The sequence below is a fragment of the Miscanthus floridulus genome, chromosome 8 (assembly GCF_019320115.1).
Source record: "Miscanthus floridulus cultivar M001 chromosome 8, ASM1932011v1, whole genome shotgun sequence".
Classification (NCBI taxonomy): domain Eukaryota; kingdom Viridiplantae; phylum Streptophyta; class Magnoliopsida; order Poales; family Poaceae; genus Miscanthus; species Miscanthus floridulus.
In genome coordinates, this window is record NC_089587.1 from 58,669,464 (window position 1) to 58,677,999 (window position 8,536).

Genomic DNA, 8,536 nt, shown 5'->3' on the forward strand with positions numbered 1-8,536 from the left:
TTGGTCTCACCAATGCTCCTACCTTCTTCATGTACCTGATGAATTCGGTTTTCATGCCAGAGCTGGATAAGTTTGTGGTAGCTTTCATTGATGACATCCTGATCTATTCCAAGAATGATGAAGAGCATGCCCAACACCTTCGGATAGTACTGGCTCGACTAAGGGAGCACAAGCTGTATGCCAAATTCAGCAAGTGCGAATTTTGGTTAGATTGAGTGCAATTTTTGGGGCATGTGTTGACACCTGAAGGCGTTTCTATAGACCCCAGCAAGGTGCAAGATGTATTGGATTGGAAGTCTCCTAAGTCTGTGCATCAGATTCACCAGTTCCTTGGTCTGGCTAGATACTATCGGCGTTTTATTCCTGATTTCTCTAAGATAGCCTAGCCTATGACCAAGCTGCTCCAAAAAGAAGCCAAGTTTGTCTAGAGCCTAGCCTATGAAGAAGCTTTCCAAGCTCTAAAGACTTTTCTGATCACTGCTCCTATGTTGGCCCAACCAGATAACGATAGGCCCTTTGATGTATATTGTGATGCCTCGAAGATGGGGTTGGGGTGTGTGCTTATGCAAGATGGGCGTGTGATAGCTTATGCTTCGCGCCAACTGAAGAAGCACGAGGTGAATTACCCCACTCATGACTTAGAGTTGGCTGCTGTTGTCCACGCTCTAAAGATTTGGAGGCACTATCTGTTAGGCAACAAAGTGCACATTTTTACCGATCACAAGAGCCTCAAGTATATTTCCACTTAGTTAGAGCTGAATATGAGGCAAAGGAGAATGTTAGAATTGATAAAGGATTATAACTTAGAAGTTCATTATCACCCAGAAAAGGCCAATGTTGTAGCTAATGCTTTGAGCCGAAAGTCACATCAGGTTGAGGAAGCACCTTTGTCTCTCAACCATGCAGATGTATTGGCTCACATTGCATTGACCTCAGAATTGCTGGAGCAGATTATTCAGGAGCAAAAGGAAGACCCCGAAGAGATTCCTCACATCAGGAAATTGATGGCTAAAGGGCGTGGCCCTCACTTTAGTGTTGATGAACATGGAGTGATGAGATATAAGGATAGACTGGTGGTTCCATCCAATGAAGAGCTAAAAAGAAAGATTTTGAATGAAGCTCACCATTCAAAACTGTCTATTCATCCTGGCAGTAACAAGATGTATCATGATCTATGCCACTTGTACTAGTGGTCTAATATGAAGCAGGACATCACCCGGCACGTCACGGAGTGCGACACTTGTGGTAGGGTTAAAGCAGATCACATGTGTACCCCAGGATATTTGCAGCCCTTGCCTATTCCTGTTTGGAAATGGGAGGATATTTCTATGGATTTCATTATGGGTTTACCCCGCATATCCACGGGCTTTGATTCTATTTGGGTCAATGTGGATCGTCTCACCAAGTCTACCTATTTTGTCCCGGTGGACACTAGATATACAGTCAAGAAGTATGCTGAGATATATTTCAATCAGATTGTGACCCTTCATGGAGTTCCTCTTACTATCGTCTCTGATAGAGGGTCAATCTTTGTCTCTCGTTTCTGGGAGCAACTGCAACACTCTATGGGTACTCATCTTCTTAGAAGCTCAGCATACCACCCACAAATTGATGGTCAAACTGAAAGGGTGAACCAAGTGCTCGAGGATATGTTGAGGGCTTGTGCCATCTCTTTTCCTGAGAAGTAGGATAAGTGCTTGAAGTGAGCTAAATTTTCTTACAATAACAGCTATCAAGAGAGCATCCGCATGGCACCATTTGAGGCTCTATATGGGCAGAAGTGTAGAATGCCACTAAACTAGGTTGAAGTGGGAGACCGTGGGTACTTTGGGCCTAATTTCATAAATGAGGCTCAAGAGAAAGTAAACATTATTCGAAGCCACTTGAAGGCAGCTCAGAGCCAACAAAAATCTTACGCAGCCAAGCGAAGGAGGCCTTGGAGTTTGTAGCTGAGGACTATGTGTATCTCAAAGTATCTCCTATGAGAGGGGTGCATCGGTTTGGTGTCCATGGCAAGCTAGCCCCTTGGTATGTGGGTCCATACCAGGTGTTACAATAGTGTGGCCCTGTTGCTTATCGTCTCTAGCTTCCCAATATTTTATCTATGGTACATAATGTGTTTCATGTATTGCAATTAAAGAAATGTCTACGTGCTCCTGAGGAAGCTGTGGAAATTGAAGAGCTTCTCCTCTAGCCAGATTTGACTTATGTGGAGCACCCTATCAAAATCTTGGATGAGAAGGAGAGAGTGACGAGGAACAGAGTGGTAAAGTTCTACAAGGTGCAGTGGCAAAACCATTCAGAGGATGAAGCCACCTAGGAATAAGAGAGTTACCTATTGTAGCATTACCCCCACCTTTTCGCTGGCTCTGATAGTTAGTTGCTGCGCCAAAAATGTATTCCCTACCTCTTTCTCATACTAGACACATGAAATCTCGGGTCAAGATTTTGTTTTAGGGGGGTAGATTTGTAACACCCTCAGTGTTACATTGTATAGTTTTTGCTAAAACACTGCATGGGCATCATACTTATGTGTAAATATATGTAACATAAAGTATAAATCAATGTACGGCACTTGAAACATCCATCCGAAACAAGAAACAAGTGTTACGTTTCATGTCGCTTTATATCGTTTAGTATTCTAAGCGAATTTTTATCGAATAAAATGATGTAGAACGTGTATGCGAACTTTAATAAAACTTTGTAGTACGTACTTCGTAGGCGATGATGAAATATGTGCGGTCGAGGATGAGGTTCGTTAGCTAGTATATCAAGTAGGTCGGAATTTGAATTCGACGCGAAACCGTTCGAAGTTTAAGTCATTTCGCGTAAGTTTGAAAATGGGTCGACGAAGCCACATTTGACAATTTTTATATAGAGATCGGCTTAAGAAGTGGTGTGATGTCATGGCTTGGGTCGATAGCCCTACGTACCCTCTTGCGTATAGAAGAATTGGTTTGGCGTTTGGACCATCGGGTAGGATTTTGCAACAGCTTTAAAAAGCATGCACGTCACATAGTTCAACCAAGCCAGCGCTGGCTGCGGTCACCGCCTTTGCCTAGCACTGCCGCTGCCGCTGCTGGCCGCCAACAAGCACTGCCGAGCTGGCTACGTTGCCACTGCTGTGCTCGAGCGAGCACACCGCGCGCGGGCCGCTGCATTGACCGTCCCGTCCGCTGCCCTTGCCCTGGCTACGCTGCTGTGCTGGTGCACCGCAAGCATTTCCAAACTGGCCACCGTCGCGCCTACGTGTGTGCACCGCATGTTGGTCCAGCACTGCCGGCTTGGGTCCCCTTTAGTCGTGCGCTGGCACATGGCGCACGCGCGTTAGGCCCGGCAATGACTGGCAGCTCTGCTTCCCCTTCAGCGCGTCCGCCGTGGCTGCTGCTCACATTGTGTCGCGTCACTCGCATTGCGTGCCGTCCAACACTGCCGTCCTAGTACTACTCCCGTTAGCACATGGGCTCGTCCGGCTTGTCGCATTCTCACGCTTGCGTTCAAGGCCACGCCAAAGGCGCCGGTCACTTCGCCTGCAAGGTGGTCGGTCGGCCGAGCCATGCCAAGCAAACGAATCGATGCGTTGTCCTTTTTCTGTGTACCGTGCAGTGTGGTGGTCGTGTGGAAGGACGGTGTCATGCAAAACCAATCACTATGGCGCTGGTACAAGGGAAGGACGCTAATTTGGAATTTTGTCGCCGTCGGCCGCCATAAGTCCTTAGGAGTCACCACTGCAATTGGCCTCAACCACTCTACCGTTTTCCAATTAACCGTGCCCACTACGAGCCCAAATAGTTAGCATGTGAGTGAAGCCGTCCTGGCTTTCGTTTGGCCTTCAGTGAGGTGAGACGGGGCGTTTCCCTTACGACGGTCTACCATGGCTGCCTGAACGGGTGCACGGCCAGAGCGTCGTGGGGTGCTTCGCCATTTCAATTAGGTTGTGCCTTGAGTAATGGTTGACTTGGTTATCACAATCATGGAGTGGTTTCGTCGGCAAAGCAGTGGGTCACCGGAGACACCGTCACTGTGCTCTTTGGGAACCAGCGTCACCCCGTGTTCGTGGCCAACCGTCTTGCCGAGCCCTGTGCCTTCGCCTAGTCCATCCATCACACCGCTGGTGAGGTCCTCTTACTCCTAGAGTACCTAGTTGACTCGATTAGGGTAGACATGCATCGGAGCACGTGGCTGTCCCCGGTGGACGTAGGTAGATGCCATTTTCGTGGCTGACGCATTTGAAGGTAGTAGCAAACCAATCAATTAGAATTGCCACTTTGTTCAACGTAGCCTGCTGGTGGTCACTGAGTAGTATTTGAGGCGTTCAAATAGGTGATTTCGCCAGCGTCAGGCTACCGCGGCCAGTCATCGCCACGGCATGTGGCCACGCCTACATGGTGCGCCATTTTGGGTGTGTGTTACCTCAATCCGTTTTGTGTGGCACGTGGAAGCTCGTGGGGATGCTGGTGTGTGCCGGCGTGGTCGGTGCTCACCGGCGTTTGGCCGGTGAGGTCGCAGCTCTATTAAGTCCGGCCAGGGGCGTCGCGACATGAATTTGAAGTAAACAAAGGGGTTAAGTGCTAGAGTCAGTGAGAGGAGGGAATAGTGGAATGGACTGCGTTGTCATTTGATGGGAACCCAAGGGCTCTTTTGCATATTGTGGCATGCGCGCTAGTCATTCCCGCCGCGGGCCGTCGTCCGGCCGGGCCGCGCCCGCGCGTGGGCCACGCTACGCGAGTTGGGCCGTGGGTTAGAAATTGGTTTCTTCAATTTCCAGTAAAGTAGAAATACTTATTTAATTTAGTTATGAGCTAAACTTCGATAAATTGTAGTAAATTATGTAGATGTCCAAAAATAGTGAAACCAAGTTTGTTAGGTTCACAAAATTTCCATCTACCTGTTAGTGCAGTTAGATTACAGTTAGCCGTGCAAATGGTAGGTTTGTAAATTCAAAACTAGAGAGCTAATATTATGTAGATTAATATTTGTAGGAATATTTGTGAAAAATTGGTGATAGCTATAGATATAATAATTTTACAGTAGGCTCACTAGGTTATTATGTACTTGCTGTAAATTTTGTAGTCCTAGAGTTGGATGCTAAATAGAGTAGCTATTACCCTTGCTTTATCGTATATAGCGTAAATTAGTATTAGGAGTAAGAACACCTGTAGTTGCTATAATAATAATGAATGTTATGTTTCAAACTTGTTATCGGTAACAATAGATAGCTTAGCACCGTGGTCGGTAGCACTAGCGTAGTAGTTAAATCGATATACTTTTATTTTAAGAGTTGCTATTGTTATATTCCTCAGCATTGCATCATCATTTCATGCGTGTAGATCATGAGCTGGTAGACTTCGTGCCCATCGGTGAACCGGAGTACGATGAGGTGATCGAGGAGTACGAGGATGAGATCCTCGTGTAGGAGGGAGCCTCGGAGCCTGTTGGTGCTGACCTTACTGACCCGTTGCCTGCCCAAGGTAAGCCCCGGTGCATAACCCCTATTTTAATGATCACTGAATATATATATATGTGATGTGCATTTAAGTTACAGACATTTTATAAAAACTACATGCATAAATATATCTACCCATGAGTCCTACTAGTACAGATCGAGTAGCTGCTATGCTCAGGATATCGGTAGCGTGAGTAACCTGTCGTTACTCGCAAGTAGGTGATAAATATGATCACTCATGATAAAATATGTAAAGGTAATTGGTGACCGGGCAGGGATATGGTTTGGGTATTGGTGGGTGTAAAGGGTTGTGTCCTATGGCCAACAGGGCATAGCTCAGTTACATTTTTTCCCTGTCTGTGTCGATTAAGGACCGGTCGTTGCATATGACTCTAGCCAAGTCATAGATTTATTGTCTCGAGTGCATACTTGGGTATGGGTGTAGGGAAGACTTGTTGATCTCTTGTCGCGGATCCGGCTCTTTCTAGACCGACTGATTGGAGGTGGAGATGGTGGAGGTCCTTGCACCACACTGAGTTCGGGACTCAGGAGTGGGGGCTTGGAGTCTAAGTTTGGATGGGGACCTAGACACCCAGGATAGGAGAGTGATGGGTTAGTCCTACTTGTGCCTAGGGTACAAGCGGGGCATGTGTTTTCGTGGCACCCAACTAGGCACATTGATTCATGAATCGTTGGGAAATCCGGTACGACTTGTCTGCGGTTTAGCACCGTAGTAAGAACTGAAAGTTGAAAGGAGAAGAAATGGAACTGATTGCTCAACTCTTGCCTGAAAGTAGAACATGTGCTTATATAGACTGGCCAGATGATAACTTAATCCGGCTGATAATAATACATAAATAAGAACTCACTATTAGTATTGCTTTCTGCCAAAAGAAACCAGCAAACCATAAAGCTTATCATATTCCTTAGACTTAGGAAATTATTCCCACTAGTCGGATAAGTCTTGTGAGTACATTGTGTACTCAGGGTTTATTTACCCCTATTGCAGGTGATGCTTAAGAAGTATCTTTGTGTGAAGGATTCTTCTGGTGGGCTCAGATGGAATCCTCGCCCCTATTGCTAGATGTTTATTTAAATTTCGCTGTTTATCATTTCACACTCTGACATTTGGTAATGTAATAATGTACTTTTAAGAATCTCTTATGTATGAAATGGACTTGTCTTGTAACTCATTCTCATTATTTGGATCCTTGGGAGAAATGTGGATCTTTTGGGTTCTCCCTTGTGGTGTGCCTGATGGATACCGCTCGTGGTAGCCTATTTTCAGGGTGCTTAGTATCTGGTGGGAGACGAGCCCCTCTGTTAGCGTGCTATTTTGAGCAGTTCTGCCACACCTGGTCACGCACGGCCCTAGCCAGGCCGCCCTGAGCTACCGCTGCTATGCCCATACTGTGTCTGGCCTCGTGCTGCTGCCCAGTCGTGCACGGCGCGTCACCAGCTTGACCGTGCGAAGTCGTCCTATGCGACACTGTAGCCACAGCGATGGACCAGTCCTTACTTCCTTCGTACCGCTGGATTGAGCATCATGGCCACCGATTCCATAAAACCATGGCCACAGCCGTTTCTCTCTCGCCCGGCTCTCGTCCGCCATGGACGCTTGCTCGAGTTTCGGCCATTGCCGCCCGCTCCCCTTGCTCTAAGCCTCCCCGAGCACAACCCACACATCCACCATCTCCGCGACCCTCTCCTATCCTCTGTGCACATGCGCATCCAAGTCGGTGTCGCCAGTGACCGCCGCTGCCGCCAGCCGTCGGCCATCGCGCCCGACGCTGCGCGCGGCCACGTCTCTATGGCCACGATGGGGATTGCCTTGGCCACACCCATGCGCATCCAGGTCCACCGCTGCCTTGCGCCATCTCCCCACCACCGGCGGGTGTGTAGGATGGCCGGGATTTGGCCGACCTAGCCATCCCGTGCCTCCTCTGTTCGTAGAAGAAGAGGAGGTGAGAAATTGAAATAGAAACTTTTCCTTGGGTCCAGATGTGAAACACTAGACTCAGATGAATAGTACCGTGTAGTGCCTGATGTACTATGGGTTGAATTGTTAAAAGTTCAGGGGTCTTTGTGCATGTTTGCCACCGATGCCTGGGCTCGTCCGCGTGGGCTGGCCACTTTCGGCTTGCGGGCCGCTGCCTGCGAGCCTGGGCCGCCTGCACCATTACCGCGCGCCCCGCTGGGCCGACCTGTCACCGCCGCGCTTGGGCCACTCACGCCCGTGCGCGCGCCCTGCCCCGCCTGGGCTGCCTTGCCCGCTGGACCAGGCCGAGCTAGGCCGCTTTGGGCCCAAGGATCCTTTTTCTTTTTTGGTGTTGTCTTAATTTTAGTAATCGGCTGAATGCTTGAAAATTCATAGTAAATAGTAGAAAAATCATAAAAAAGGAAAATGAATATGTTTTGGAATCCTTGTTACTAGCTCTATGCAGTAGACATATTATATCATATGCTTTAGAGTAAAATTTTTGGTTGTTTGTGCAATCTAGCCTTTATGTGTATTTAATAAATCATGTTCTATTAGTCCAAATGTAGTAATTTTTTATGATAGACTAGTGTTGATATGTTTGTGCTGTGGTAAAAGTTCCAGGTGTAGTGGATGCTTAATTTCTGAGTTATTGATTTATTTCATAATACGCTTGTTCAGTGGTTTTTAAATTGCTAAAAGAAGATAAAATAGAAAATGTGACTCGGCTATGAAATTTTACTATTGGTGTGTTCTCTTAACCCATAATAGGGCTCTAGTGTTTAATAAAATGTGTTGTATAAGTTTCATGATGCTATATGCGTTATTGATTTTAATTTCACGTTGCATGCGATTAAGCTTTTATATATACTAGATGTTTAGAATAATGTTAATAACTGCTTTATATGCTATTTGTTACATATTACCCGAGTAATGTTGCTTTACTTTGTTAGTAAGTAGAAGTGTGCTTGGCACATTGCGGTAGCTCTCGTTTGTATGTATAAATGCAAAGTGGTGATTTTAATAACTTGCGGTGGTTTGATAATAGTTAAGTCACAAGAAAGTCGTTTGGGAGAAGTTGAGAGTAGAATCTAGAACATTTTATACCCTAG